The 14,341-nt window shown below is 36.9% G+C and overlaps 1 long non-coding RNA gene across 1 annotated transcript; it reads left to right on the top strand.

Moving 5' to 3' along the window:
• The first annotated feature begins 10,775 nt into the window (after positions 1–10,775).
• Positions 10,776–11,498, top strand: LOC102796071 (uncharacterized). Its single transcript, XR_437004.2, has 4 exons — positions 10,776–10,798; positions 10,995–11,051; positions 11,205–11,273; positions 11,379–11,498. It is a non-coding gene; the product is annotated as an uncharacterized LOC102796071 (long non-coding RNA).
• Positions 11,499–14,341: the final 2,843 nt, after the last annotated feature.

Genomic DNA, 14,341 nt, shown 5'->3' on the forward strand with positions numbered 1-14,341 from the left:
TCGCCTTTAGACAATAATTCTGATGGCAAAAGAGCCAAACGGGACAGGCAAAAAGAAAAAAACAAAAAACAAAAAACTTTTTGACTTTAGGTGATTCTTGGAAACTAAAGTTGAAATGTAAACGTGTTGTATTCAAAATAAACTTTATACATTATAAACATAACACTATATTCATAACATTTGATGTTTCACATTTCTCTTTTTTTTTCAACTGAGGAACATCCAACTGTTCTTGGATCTTCAGTGATTCAGTCAGCTCAGTAGAACTCTTTGAACGTGGGCAGATTAAAGAAGTTAAACCTGAATCCGACAGACTGAGTCTTTCTGCAGACTGTTCTCTGGTTATAGGGAAGGTCACAGATCAGGATGTTGGTTGTATTCACAGATTAAAGTGGATCATAAATAGAAACAAGGAACTTTAAATGTTAATTAATATGAATATATGGTTGAATACAGTTTTTTTTTATTTCTGTAGATTATGATTATTAAAAACAGAAAAGACTCTGCTGTCCCAGCATGGTATCCACCCATGGGCAGGGCCTACAGCCTCCCTCACCTGGAGCTGATTCAGGCAACTAGGTTGGAGATTTAAGCTGCTCGCTGACACTGCTTCCTCACCAGTTCGTCAACTATCCTATGTTGGTAACCAGGCCTCACATTTCATGCCAGTAAGTCTCAAGTGCTTTGCTTACTTGTGATCTTGTGATCTAGTTGCTCCCGAGTATTCCACAACGCTGAACAACTCATCCTGGAAATCTGGTTCACCTGCCTGCTTTTGGAATTATCTCCTTGCCTCACCTGCCTGCCCTCCTGCCCTTACACTACCAAGGAACCTTCACCCCTCAGGACAGCCAACACACACCACCAAACCCACCCGGACCGCACCTCCTCTCCTTCAACACTTACATCAGCCACCTGCACAGTAAGACGAAGATTTTCATAGCTTCCACCCTCTCCAGAACTCCTCATTGGCTACGATTTTAACACTGCTCTCCTCTCTTCCATACCGTACCTAATCACCAGCCCAGCTCCCATTGCTTTCTTGGACCTGCCACCTTGTTTTATTCCTCTCTCCTAGCCAAGACCCCCACACCCCATTTGTCAAGCCTTAAGCCAAGTGCCATTGTAAATATCATCCTTGTGCTGGTTCTCTGCACGTGGGTTTGGTTTTGGTACTCGGCCTCTGGGCCTTTTTGTGACAATATACCTGTATGTGCACTGTAAATATGATCTTGAATGATAGTTTACAGTAGTTTATTATGTGTCTTGTTTGATGCCCATATTCATTATTATGAACAAAATGTTGAGTATTTTGGACTTTAGTAGTTGTTATAGTTTAGTCTCAGTTTTAGTGTTAAATTTTTTCCCTTAGAGTTTCCTGTCATATCTTCTTGTGCCAATTTTCTTATGTGAAGTTCATTCATGTGTCTGTTCAAATTGTCTTTGATTATTTTCACCTACATTTTATCATCCAACTGCATCCACTTCCTGTAATCATGGTACCCTCATTTATAAGCATTGTCTTTCCTTCAGTCTTTGCCTCAGTGTCTCTTATCCTGCCTGGGATTTCCCAGTTGGTTTTGAACTCTGTTTATTCGTTTTGTGAACTTTGTATTTTGGGCATTTTATCAGTAGAAAAACTACCTTAGGATTAATAGAGACTCATTCAAAACCATGACAGTAGTGATCTCCCCACAAGGATGGTTTAATTGTGGAGATATTTTGTGGAGATGTATTTTTTAGATCTTTGACTAGGCTGACCCCAGTACTGAACACCTTGTGTAGTAAAGTGTAGTATAACTAAACTGTTTTCTTTTCCAGGCGCATTGGGAGACTGAGCTATAACAAACTGTTATTGTTCTTTTTTCCTAGTTTTTGCTGGGATGGACAACAAGGGCAAATAAACATTTGCTACCATCTGCCTTCATGAGAATTACACAGAAAAAAGCAATGCACGATGTGTATGAGGTCACCAGTAAAGGATTAAAGCTTCAGGACTCTGATATGGCAGTGGTGAGCTGTGCTGCCCATCGATGATAAATAATAATATCTGTTCTCTGTCACTTGTTAAGATGAGGGGAGTGACAGTAACTGATGTTTTCTCCATATTACAACTTTAATTTTATCTGTAACTGTTTCTCTTTGTATACGCTGAATGATAATAGGACCGAACCAAAGATAAACAGAAAATATATGTAATTAATATTATTGTTTGTTTTGCAGCAGAATAATTATTCAAATTACAAAGAGTAAGAATATCAAAGAATAAGATAAAATGATGCTATGTGTCTGCTATGTGTTGAAAATGATGGGAAACCTAAAGACACTTCAGTCTAATCCTCATCAATGTGTTAACCAGAGTGTTTTACATGGTCATCATAAAACACACACACACACACACACACACACACACACACACACACACACACACACACACACACACACACACACACACACACACACACACACACACACATATATAACAGTCTGTTATACTGTTTAATATTGCTAAGAGACATTTCATTGCAATGTTGCAAAGTTGTTCATGTGTCCTAAATTGCATGTGACAAATAATGCTGAAACTGACCTCAAGAGCTCTGCTGCTGTTGTACCCACATTCTCACCACACACTTCCCCTTCACTTCTCAGAAATAAATGACTTCAGAGGTGCAACAAGGAAGCAGCAGGTCTCTGACCACTAACACATCTCATCTGTGTTCTTATCTAGCTGCTAACAGTAGTAACTTTTAAATATAAATAAATTAAATATAATTAAATATTAAGTATAAAAGTTATTAAATATTTTAAAAGTTTCTAGTCATTTGATATCTACATTAAGAGAGAGAGGGAGTTACATATATGGATGCTTAAATGCTATGAACTGAGACAGAGAGAGACAGAGAAGCACGATGGCTGCATTCACATGGATTCAAATGTCTTCATTACTAATACTGATGCTTCAGTTTAAACGTAAGTGAAAGAAACACATTCAATTATTAAACTGCATTATTATCACAAGTGTTACTTCTTTTTCTTCCTTTAACTGAGACAGTCATGATGAACTTTTTGACTTGACTGACTCTTGGAAACTAAAATTGAAACTTAAACTTGTGTTGTGTTTAAAATAAACTTCACGTTATAAACATAACCCTCATATTCATAACATATTTGATGTTTCACATTTCTCTCTCTTTTTCTCAACAGGAACTCAACTACCACCTGGATCTTCAGTCATTCGTGGCTTTCAGTATCACTCTTTGACTTTGGACAGAATAAAGAAGCCAAACCTGAATCAGGCAGACTGAGTCTTTCTGGAGACTGTTCTCTGGTTATAAAGAAGGTCACAGATCAGGATGTTGGTCGTTACACCTGCAGACAGTACAAAACAGCAACAGTACCACAAGAAGGTCCAGACCTTATGAATTATAAAAACATCTGAGACTCTTCTGCTTTTTTTTCTTCCAGAACTTTATTGAAAATTGTAAAGTGAACAGTCAGTCATTCCAGTTCACTTTGTACAGTAGACGTACAGGACAAATAAGAGTAACAATAAGCAATACAATGAAAATACAAAGGGTTAATAAATAAAGATTTTAAAAAAAATGACAGAGTTGGGAGTTGACAGACTTCATAATAGCTTTGTACTTGAAAATTGTATCTGTGACAGCTTATTTCTTGAAGATTTCTGAGTGAATTTCGATCAGTGATAAACCTTTTTTATTTGAAGTTAATTTAAGAGAGTTTAAGTAATAGTCAACTTTAATTAAAAACAAATTCAATAATGGGGATGAGTTTTGAAATATTGATAATGGCACAAAAATGTTTTTCTTTGGTTTCAAAATAAGTGATAATGCCCGTCTCTTCAATTTTGACTTCGTATGTTGTTTTGCACAGTATATAATTTTCAAGTTCTCTTCTGAGACTCTTCTGCTTCTGTCAGACTCCACTGATCAAAGACATCATCAGCTCAGCACAGACATGAATCCACTGCTGTTTAAAACATTTACGTTTTGATTTACTCTCATATTTAGAAGCCTAAACTTGTTTTCATGTGCAGTTTAATTTATTATAACAGTAATAACTTTATTTAAATGGCACTTTTCAAAACAAAGAGTTAATGCTTCACAGTTCAAATAACAGCTGCACATTGAAGATCAGTGTACATGTTAAAACATACAGAAACATAAACACACACATAATCAGCCATACTGACAGACATTTATCCAATAAACACACATAGATGCATGTGGGGTTTCAAACTATGGCCACAAATGAAGAATAAAGTTACGTTGAAACCAAGCACACCATTGTTTTTCTTGTGACATTACCAATAAGTTTGATGTGTCACATGGCCCTCTTCCTATTGAAAAAACAAAAGCTGTATCCAAGATGGCCGACTTCTAAATGGCCACCATGGTCACCACCCATCTTGAGGAGTTTGCCCCCTCACATATACTAATGTGCCACAAACAGGACTTTAATATAACCAACCATTCCCATGTTATTACGGTGTATCCATATAAATGGCCCACCCTGTACTAGCATAAAAAATAAAATAAATAAATAAAGTAAATTAAATAAAAAGAAGGACTAAGACGAGTTTACTGAGCTCTTCTTGGCAAAGCAGATGTGTTCGGCACAAAACTTCATTCAGATCATGTTTCTGGTTGCGAAATTTGTCAGGTAAAAAAAAACAACAGAGTTTTATCTCATATTTAGAAGCTAGTTTGTTTGTTAATTTTCACACTTTTTTCCATTCCTTATCTCTGCTTTCTGTCTCTCCTGAAAGGGAAAAGACATGAGTAATGTCTTCATTACTGATGCTGATGCTTCAGTTTGAAGGTAAGTGTGCATAGAAACACATTCAGTTGATAAAGTTCATTATTATCACAAGTGTTGCTTCCTTATTCTTCCTTTAACTGAGACAGTCTTGATGTACCTCCTGATTTTAGCTGACTCTTGGAAACTCAAGTTAAGCCTAAATAAGTTTTGTATTTAAAGAGCAAAGAGAGTTTTGGGCATTTCAATAAGGAGAGATCACTTGAAATAACTGAACATGATTTATTTAGATAGATAAATTAATGTATTTGGCGATTAGACTCTGATAACCCATCATGGCAGAACTGAATCCCAGTGTTGATAGGATTTAGGACAGCAGCCACTGGAGTCTGGATCCTGGTGGTGGTGAAAATGAAGACTGAGGCTTGGATGAAGCTCTGACTCAGACATCTGTGAGGTGGGGATGGGGAAGAGGTGGGTTGCATGAATGAGAGTCTGAAAGGCAGAATGGCAGAGAGCACAGATTTAAACAGAGTGGAGGCTGACTGGTTTGAAGAAGGTGGGCGAGGCGACAATCTGCCGAAAATAATTACATCAGTATTGAGAATGACAGAATGGAAAAGTGGTCATGATGTGAATTAGAGACAAGCAGCTAAACACACAGGAAAGCAGGCAGATGAATGATTACAGATGTTCCTCATTGAACTTATGTATAAGCTTCATCTGGTATTTGTAAACAGACAAGTGTGCTATGCTGTTTTCCACAGGTTCATAATGATAAAGATGACGGTAAAGTGAACTATGAAACAGTGGAGACTCTTCTGCTTCTGTCAGACTGATCAACAACTTCAGCATCGACTGATCACAGAAAATAATCCAGTGATGTTTAAAAGTTTTGATTTATTTTCATATTTGGAAGACAAAACATCACATGCATTTTCTTCAGATAATAAATTATCCCATATTTATTTATGATAAATATCACAAGCTCTACACATGGTTATTTTGTCATTTAGCTCTGAGAGTAGGATTTGTAAGATTTTTGGTTTTCTTTTTTTTTCTTTTTTCTTCTTCTTTTTTTTCTGTCCCATTTGGCTCTTTTGCCATGAGAATTATTGTCTAAAGGCGAAGAAAGATGCCCAACGGATTTACTTTACCAAATGGACCTACCCAGCCTTGCCGTAATGGTCTATTTGACTTTATTTTCACTTGTTAAATACGGGACAGACTTGACTGGGGAAAAGAAATGGGAGAAAGAAAGGGAAAGAAAAACAGCGGGGAAGAGGGACGGGGATAAAGGGCAAAAAACAACAAAATAAGCAGACAAAAAATACATATATCAATCACCTGGATCACTTGTTGAGAAAGAAAAAAGAAAACAAGCAGAAGGAAAAAAAAGAGCAACATAATAAACAACAACATCACGATGATATATGTGAATATAACAGTAAATACTAAATATTAAACATTATTGTGCAGCACGTAATATCGACAGTGCACAGTGTGCTTTGAGGTAGGAGCCAAAAAGGGTGTAGTTTGTGTGTGTGATCACCCGTGTGTACACCTGTGAGCATGAACGCGTTTGTTTTTAAAAGGTTCCTTCATGTAATGATCTGCTAGAGGGTGTGGGGGGCCACTGCCCCGTCCTCCAGGGCATGAAGCAGGTATGGAGGAGATCAAGACTCCAGACATCCAGAGGCCCCCAGAACACAAGAGACCAAGGAAGACCAACAGAGGGGCAACTGCGCCACTATCCCAGAAAGAGCTGAGGAGAGTCCCAGATGAGGGGTCACTCAGCAGCCGCGGAGCAGAAGCCAGGGGGGGTTGCAGTGACGTGCCCGTGAGCTCCGCCGGCAGCCAGCTGTGCCTGAGTGACCGGCAGGGGAAGTGGTGGGGGGAGATAGGCCTCCATACCTTGGAGGGCCTGAGATGTCCCTAGAGAGGTGGCGTCTGATATCCGACCTGACATACAGACACAGATATACAGGCACACACAGATACAGACATCCATTCCCACCCTCATGCTCTCATATGCAATTACTCAACACTCACCCAACGTGGAGACAGACATAAAGAGACACTGTATTTTTGAGATTTTTGGTTTTCTACTTTCCTTGCTGGTTATTAAGCTAAGGCTGATGATGTTTAGTGTACAGCAAAAGGTAGAAGACTAAGATCAGAAAAACATGTTCATCACTGCTGTTTACATTTCTTCTTTTGTAGTTGATTGCTAGTCTTTATTCCTCATTTTTATCTCTGGTCTTTCTTGTTGAGCTGCAGTAACTGATGTTATTAGCAGGTTGTTAGCACCCCCTCTGCTAAGGGACAGGAGGGGAGTAACATACACGAACCCTCACACGAAAACTGAGTAAAATAAAAGGTTTTATTGCAAACTTCAAACAAAGGACCGACAGGGCTGTTCAAAAGACCACTGGGCAACCAATTAACACGTAAAGCATTAACACAGAAAAAAAGTAAAAGTTAAGGGTTAACTAAGGCAAGCTAGCATCACAAAACTCAAATCAAACTAAGTTCAACCATATACCGGGTTTAACAAACAAAGTTCAAAAAGAGAGGCGGGTGAGGAGGACATGGCACAGCAGCAGCCCTGTAGCGTGAAGGCTCTTCAGCCTTTTATAACCGCAGATGGACACAATCAGCCACTCATTGGCTCTTGGAGTATCATGGCAATCACCTGCGTGCACTGTCACACTTCAGTTTGCATAGAAGAGGGCCGGCACAGGTCTCCAAGTAAGTAACCAATCATCCACGAGTCCTAGCACGTTTGGATTTGCTTGAATAAAAAAGGGCAGTCTCCCTTCGAGGCTCAGGGCCTTAACATGGCCTATATTATAACTTTAATGTTATCTGTAACTATTTTTCTTTGATTTGGGGGTATGAAAATAAATCAAAAAAGTAAAAAGTATTTGAGACTGATTTTTATTGTATCTTTTGTGGCTCTTTCTCTCTTTGGCATTTCACACATATCTGATCCATGAAGCTCAGACCGCAGTACAAAAAACTATTATTGTCTCCAGTCTGACTTCATGTTCTTTAATCTTCAGTATTAAATCTTTACCCTGCTAGTTTAAACAGCTCTGTTTGAACTGAACTGTAAACAGTCTTTTCTAAATAACATATAAATATATCTCCTGTAATATATTTATATATAATTGCAAATTATACCCATATTGCATTAAAAATTCAGATTAAAGGATGAGCTATGTGGTAAAAAAAAAAAGGTGTGAAACTTAAAGACAGTTCAGTCACACACTTGTAGATGTGTCAGAAGTTCATCAGGTCATCATGAAACTTTCCGAGCACTGTTGCTGTTGAACCCACATTCTTACTGAAACACTTCCTCTTAACTACTGAGAAAAATTAGAAATAACAAGTATCTGACCACTAACACCTCTCATCTGTGTCCTTGTGACTGGTGCAGTCACCACTGTTAGAGCTGCTAACAGTGGTGACTGCACCAGTATCTTCATGTTTCACTGTAAGCATTAAAAGTAAAATCATGGTGTGTAAAGAAGTTGAACCTTCACCTGATTCATGTATGCAGACAGCCATCACCATGGAAAACTGTTTTCTAATAATAAACCAAATGTACAGAAGAGCTGCATTAATGTCAACACTTACCTCATCTAACGGTCTTCACACCTTTAACTTCCTCTATTCTGTTATTGATTATTTTCTACTGATGTAGAATCCTCGGAAAAGGTGACACGAGAGTCTGCAAATTACACTGAATATAAAAGTTAAAATAATGTAGATATTAAATTAGTGAAAAACTTTAAGAGAAAGGAGGTAGGTAATTAAACACAAAAGCTAATAACTGATGAATCTTGAATCTAGAAACAGAGGAAAAGGAGTGATGTCACTGTGAGGAAGTGAGCAGGAAGTTGATGCTGTATTCATCTCTGAGAGCAAGAACAGAGACAGAGAAGCACGATGGCTGCATTCACATGGATTCAAATGTCTTCATTACTGATACTGATGCTTCAGTTTAAAGGTAAGTGTGCATAGAAACACATTCAATTAATAAACTGCATTATTATCACAAGTGTTACTTCTTTTTCTTCCTTTAACTGAGACAGTCATGATGAACTTTTTGACTTTAGCTGACTCTTTAAAACTAAAGTTGAATTTTAAACTTGTGTTGTATTTAAAATAAACTTCACATTATAAACATAACACTCATATTCATAACATATTTGATGTTTCACATTTCTCTCTCTCTTTTTCTCAACAGGAACAACCGAGCAACAACAAACTGTCACAGCTGAACGTGGACACGATGTTACTCTGCCTTGTAACACCTCGTTACAAGGTCAGCAGAACTGTAACAGTACTACCTGGATCTTCAGTGATCCAAGCAGTGCAGTAGAACTCTTTGAGTTTGGGCAGAATATAGAAGCCAAACCTGAATCAGACAGACTGAGTCTTTCTGCAGACTGTTCTCTGGTTATAAAGAAGGTCACAGATCAGGATGTTGGTCGTTACACCTGCAGACAGTTCAAAACAGCAACAGGATCACAAGAAGGTCCAGACTTTACATTTGATCTGTCTGTTATTAACAGTGAGTATTTACATCTTAATGTTTTCAGCTCAAACTGTCCTGTTAGAACAACAAACTGAAACACCACAATAATTATGATCACAGTGATGAAGTTCATTTTTCTATTGTTGCTTTTCTCTTACAATATCTCCATCTTCACCAGTGTGTGTACATGAGAACAATGATAAAGCATCTTGAACAGCTCTGTGTTGACATATAAACACTGTAGATTCACAGTTGAGTGTCTGTATGAAGATAAAGAGAACATATCCTCAGACAGGAGACATCATCAAAAATGAGACTTGTTAGACTGTTAAACATCTCACCACTGTTTCCTCTCTGTTGTTGTTACTTTCAAGTCTTTCCTTACTGTTGGTGTCTTTAATGTTGTTATTGCATTTCTTTAGGTGGAAATGTGACAACAACCAAATCAACAACATCACTGACACTGACAACAGCATCAAATAATCAATCAGCAGGTCGAGACTTAATCTTTTTTTTATTAAAGTCTAATATTTATATATTTATAATTATTTATGTATTATATTTCAGACTGGCTCTTAATTGTGTGTGGAGAGATTCAGTGTTTTGTTTTACATGTTTTAAATCTTTCCAGTTCAGTTGTGGTTTACTGACATCTAAAGTCAAAACATTAACCGTACGCTCTGTGTTTCTTTTAGATTCAGGTAAAGACTCAGAAATAGCAACATCATCAACAGTGAAGTTCACCACAAGAAAATCAACAACAGAACCAACAAACATATGGACAACAAAAGAAGAAGTAAAGACATCAGAAGGGACACTGACAACAAATAATCAACCACAGGGTAGAGACTTAATCTGTCTTCTTTTGAAATTTTAATGTCAGACTGAGTCTTGTCTGTGTGTGGACAGACCGTTCTCACTCCCCTGGCATAATATACTTACGATGTGTCATGTCTCAACCCTAACCATAACCTTATCCCCAACCTTAACCAGCACTTTAATGACATTAGATAGTGTTTTCCAAAGTGATTTAAGTAAAATGAACGTACATGTGTGGATTAATTTCAAACGGTTCTCAGGTTTCCTCATTTTTCCGTTCTCGTAATATAGGGACGTGTTGTTGGGTGCCCGGAAGTGTGATATACTGACGATTTGTCACCTAGCATAAAATGTTAGGCTTTGGGAGTGAGAACATGTTGGTGTGGAAGAAATTCATTGTTTAACACGTTTTAATAATCTCTCCAGTTCAGTCAGGGTTTATCGTCATTCCTGTGGGCTTAGCAGCACTCTTAATAATTGTTGTTGTGATCATCAGATGGAAGAAAACTAAAGGTGAAAACACTGACAGATGAACATTTAACATCATAAGCAGAATGAAGGAAATAAAATGTTGAATTCTTTGATTTCTAATGTGGAAGTTCAACTATTTTTTTTCTCTTGTCACTAAACAAAGCACAACAGAGCGACAACATGGTGAGTTCAAATCTCCAGATAACAGGTTCTCTTTCAGCAATGTTCTTTTCATCATCATCTTTAGACTCTATAGTTCCACACCAGACAGAGACTCTAAATAACTTATAAGTCAGCTGGAAAATACTTTGAATCAGGTCCTCCTTGAAACAGTTTTGTTAATTCAGTATTATTTTGGTCACAAACTGTATTTTTGCAGCGACTGAGCTTAAACCCTGCAGACACTGAGTCTGGTCCAGGAACCAATCAGGAGACGGTGAGATCTCTCAGTACTCCCAGTGCAAAGTTACACTCAGTGTTATGTTTAGTTCAACAGAGAAGCTGAAAATGAATTTACTTCAATAGATGTGAAACAGTTCCATCATGAACTCACATACTCAGCAGTCTTTATATTGTGTTCACTGTGCAGGCTGATGCTGATGATGGTGTTTCCTATGCTTCCATCAGTTTCACCAAGAAGACCAAGAATAAAGCCCGGGTAAGATTTTGGTATTTACATTGATGATGTTAGCAGTAGGTTTGTGATTTTTAAAGCTCCTGTCAGTTTATTTAAGTAATAACATCTTATAATGTTTTCTTATAGGCTTGTGGGGATGATGATGACACTGTGACTTATAGCACTATGAAAGTTCCCTCCTCACCTGCTGGACTTTCCACTGATCCCAGCGACCTCTATTCCACCAGCAACAAACCAAAGAAATAGGGTGTTACTCGTGAAATGTTTCTAGTTGTTTTTCTGGATGCTGCATGAATGCTTGGATCATAGAGTATCTTCCTGTTTGTTCTTTTTATAGTAACATATATGGTATAATACTGGGTGTATTTGTGCTGGGGTAACAATGGTTATGCTACAGAATTACTCAATTTAAGATCTCCATTGTTAATGTAGTCTAGTGATAGTTACCTTTATATCAAATTAGATAGCCACACAGAATATTGTTATTAAACGTTTATTCATTTGCTGTGTGCCATTTTTAACAATACAAAAAGGGCCATAAAACTAGGCTTGAGAGGTGTATCTCACTGTATCCATGACGATATTAAACTTCCTGTTTGTGACATCCAAAAACATGACAGCAAAAACACTTAATATTCAACTAAATTTCACTTTTCAGTCCCTTTCAAAACAAAAGAAAAAAGAATATGTGATATATGATTGTGCACGCCTAGTTTTAAAGATTAGTGTGAACCAAAATCCTAAAGTCCTGCATACTGTTTGTCAGCTTTAATGCTAACAGGCTAACTTTCTTACTGCGCTGTGCAGACTTGCTTTCCAGTTTCTTGGTAAGTAGAGTTTGAACTTTTGTAATTTGTGCTAAACTTTCTGTTATGAATATAATTCCATGTCCATTGCAAATATGATCTGTGTTGTTGGATGATATAGGTTAAAGTAGCTTAAAATCCATCTTTTAAGCTGCTTTCAGTGATTATTCTAAAAATAAATAATGAATATTTTGGAGTCTTTAGTCATTGTTATAATTTAGTCTCAGTGTTAGAGTTTCATTTGCTCCATCAGTGTTTCCTGTATTTTCCTCTTGTATCAGCTCCCTATGTTAAGTTCATTCATGTGTTTACATTTCCCCATTTAGTTTTGATCGTCTCCTGTTTTTTATATATATATATATATATATATATATATAAAATAAATTATATATATATATATATATATATATATATATATATATATATATATATATATATATATATATATGTGTAATTTATTTTTTTCTTGTCTGGTTATCCAGCTGTATCAATGTCCAATAATTACCCTCATCTACATTTAGCATTGTCTTTCCTTCAGACTTTGCCTTAGTGCTTATTATTCTCCCTGTCAGTTCGCAGTTGATTTTAGACTCCTTTTTTATTCTCTCATGGGACTTTTCATCAGTTGAAGTAAAGGATTGCTTTTCATTAAGTCAACCTTTGTTTGTTTTCCTTAGAAGTATGCAGAAAGATGAAGCAGTGCATTATATGTGTGTGGTCAACATTAGAGGGTTAAACCTCAAGAGCTGCTGTATTTTTACCGAAACACTTCCTCTTAACTTCTCAGAAAGAATGACTTCAGAGGTGGAATTGGAAACCAAAAGGTCTTAGACCACTAACACATTTAATCTATGTTCTCACCTCACAGCTAACAGTGGTCACTGCTGCAGTGTCATCATGTTTCATTGCAAACTTCAAGACTAAAATTCTGATGTGTAATAAGTTTAAATCTTGACCTCTTTTCATGTGTGCAGACAAACATCACCATGGACACTGTTAATCCAAACACTTAACTCATCTAACAGTCTTCACACACTTAACTTTCTCTAATCTGTTGGTAGTCAAGACAACATCTAGACAATCATGTCAATAGATGACAAAGAGAGCCTGCAAAATGCATTGGATATAAAAGTTAAAATATTAGAAGTTTTTCACTCAGCTAATATCTACAATAGACAAAAGGAGGCTCAGATGCTTAAAAGCCATGAAATATAAGCTTTGACGCTCACTCTTCTTTTGACAACAAAAAGGTGAATATCACACTGACACTTGATCGTGTGTGTGTGGAGAAATTCAGTATGTCAGCTGTGGTTTACTGAAGTCTGAGTCAGAAGAAGGCCAGAAGAGCTCTTAGATTCACATATAGACACTCACTACAATAAGAACTCCTCTCATGGAAAATGTTGTTAATGCATCTGTCTGGCAGTTTCACATATTTTCATAATCTTTGCAGACCAGTTGTTGTTGGCTAAAATCCCTGAGCTACAGTAACTAAGATGTTTGATGGTTTGAGATGTTCAGGTTTTTTTCAGTATTATTACCTCCTTTTAAATCCCATTTATCAGTGTTTAATTAGAAAGGTCACTCTGGGGCAAACACAACGTCCAGCTGCTCTGCACTGAGGAAAGAAGGTACACTTCTTTGTTTCATGCAGATTATTGCAATGATGTTATGATATATTGAGCAGGCAGCTGCCCAAGTTAACTGTGACTATCACCAGTTAATGTGGGCGTGTTTCCTAAATCAGCGGCAGGGGTTAGTGAACAGGATGTGAACAGAATGTATGAAGGCAAACTCCAGAATCCAGCGAGCTGAATGGTAGTTTGTGAGAAACACAGAGTTACGAACTGAAGTGGAAGACAATTAATTTTTTATATTACAATTATTTTATTGTTTATGTTGTGTGAAGATAGTATTGATACATATATGCATTTTTACTAGCTGAGACTTTTGTTTTCTTTTAGCCGAAGTCTTTAATCATGTCAAACTGTATGGCACTAAGGTGACCCTGGAGTAAAAACGTAGTAATTAATTTTAGTTGACACATATCGATTTGTTTCTCCTAAATTGTTAATAAGTATTGATATTGTTACAATATGTTAAATTATATTGTGTACAAAACCGTTTTGATACAGTAGTTAAAACACACAGAATGCCTGCAGCCATTATGGGCTATAGAGGGATAAATGCATTTCTTTACCCAGTGTGATTCCAAATTATAATCAGACAGCAATTTTTTAAAAGTACCTGCTATGTGGTAACAAATGGTGGGAAACCTAAAGA

This window comes from Neolamprologus brichardi, chromosome 15 (genome assembly GCF_056152115.1).
Source record: "Neolamprologus brichardi isolate AB-2024 chromosome 15, ASM5615211v1, whole genome shotgun sequence".
Taxonomy (NCBI): Eukaryota; Metazoa; Chordata; class Actinopteri; order Cichliformes; family Cichlidae; genus Neolamprologus; species Neolamprologus brichardi.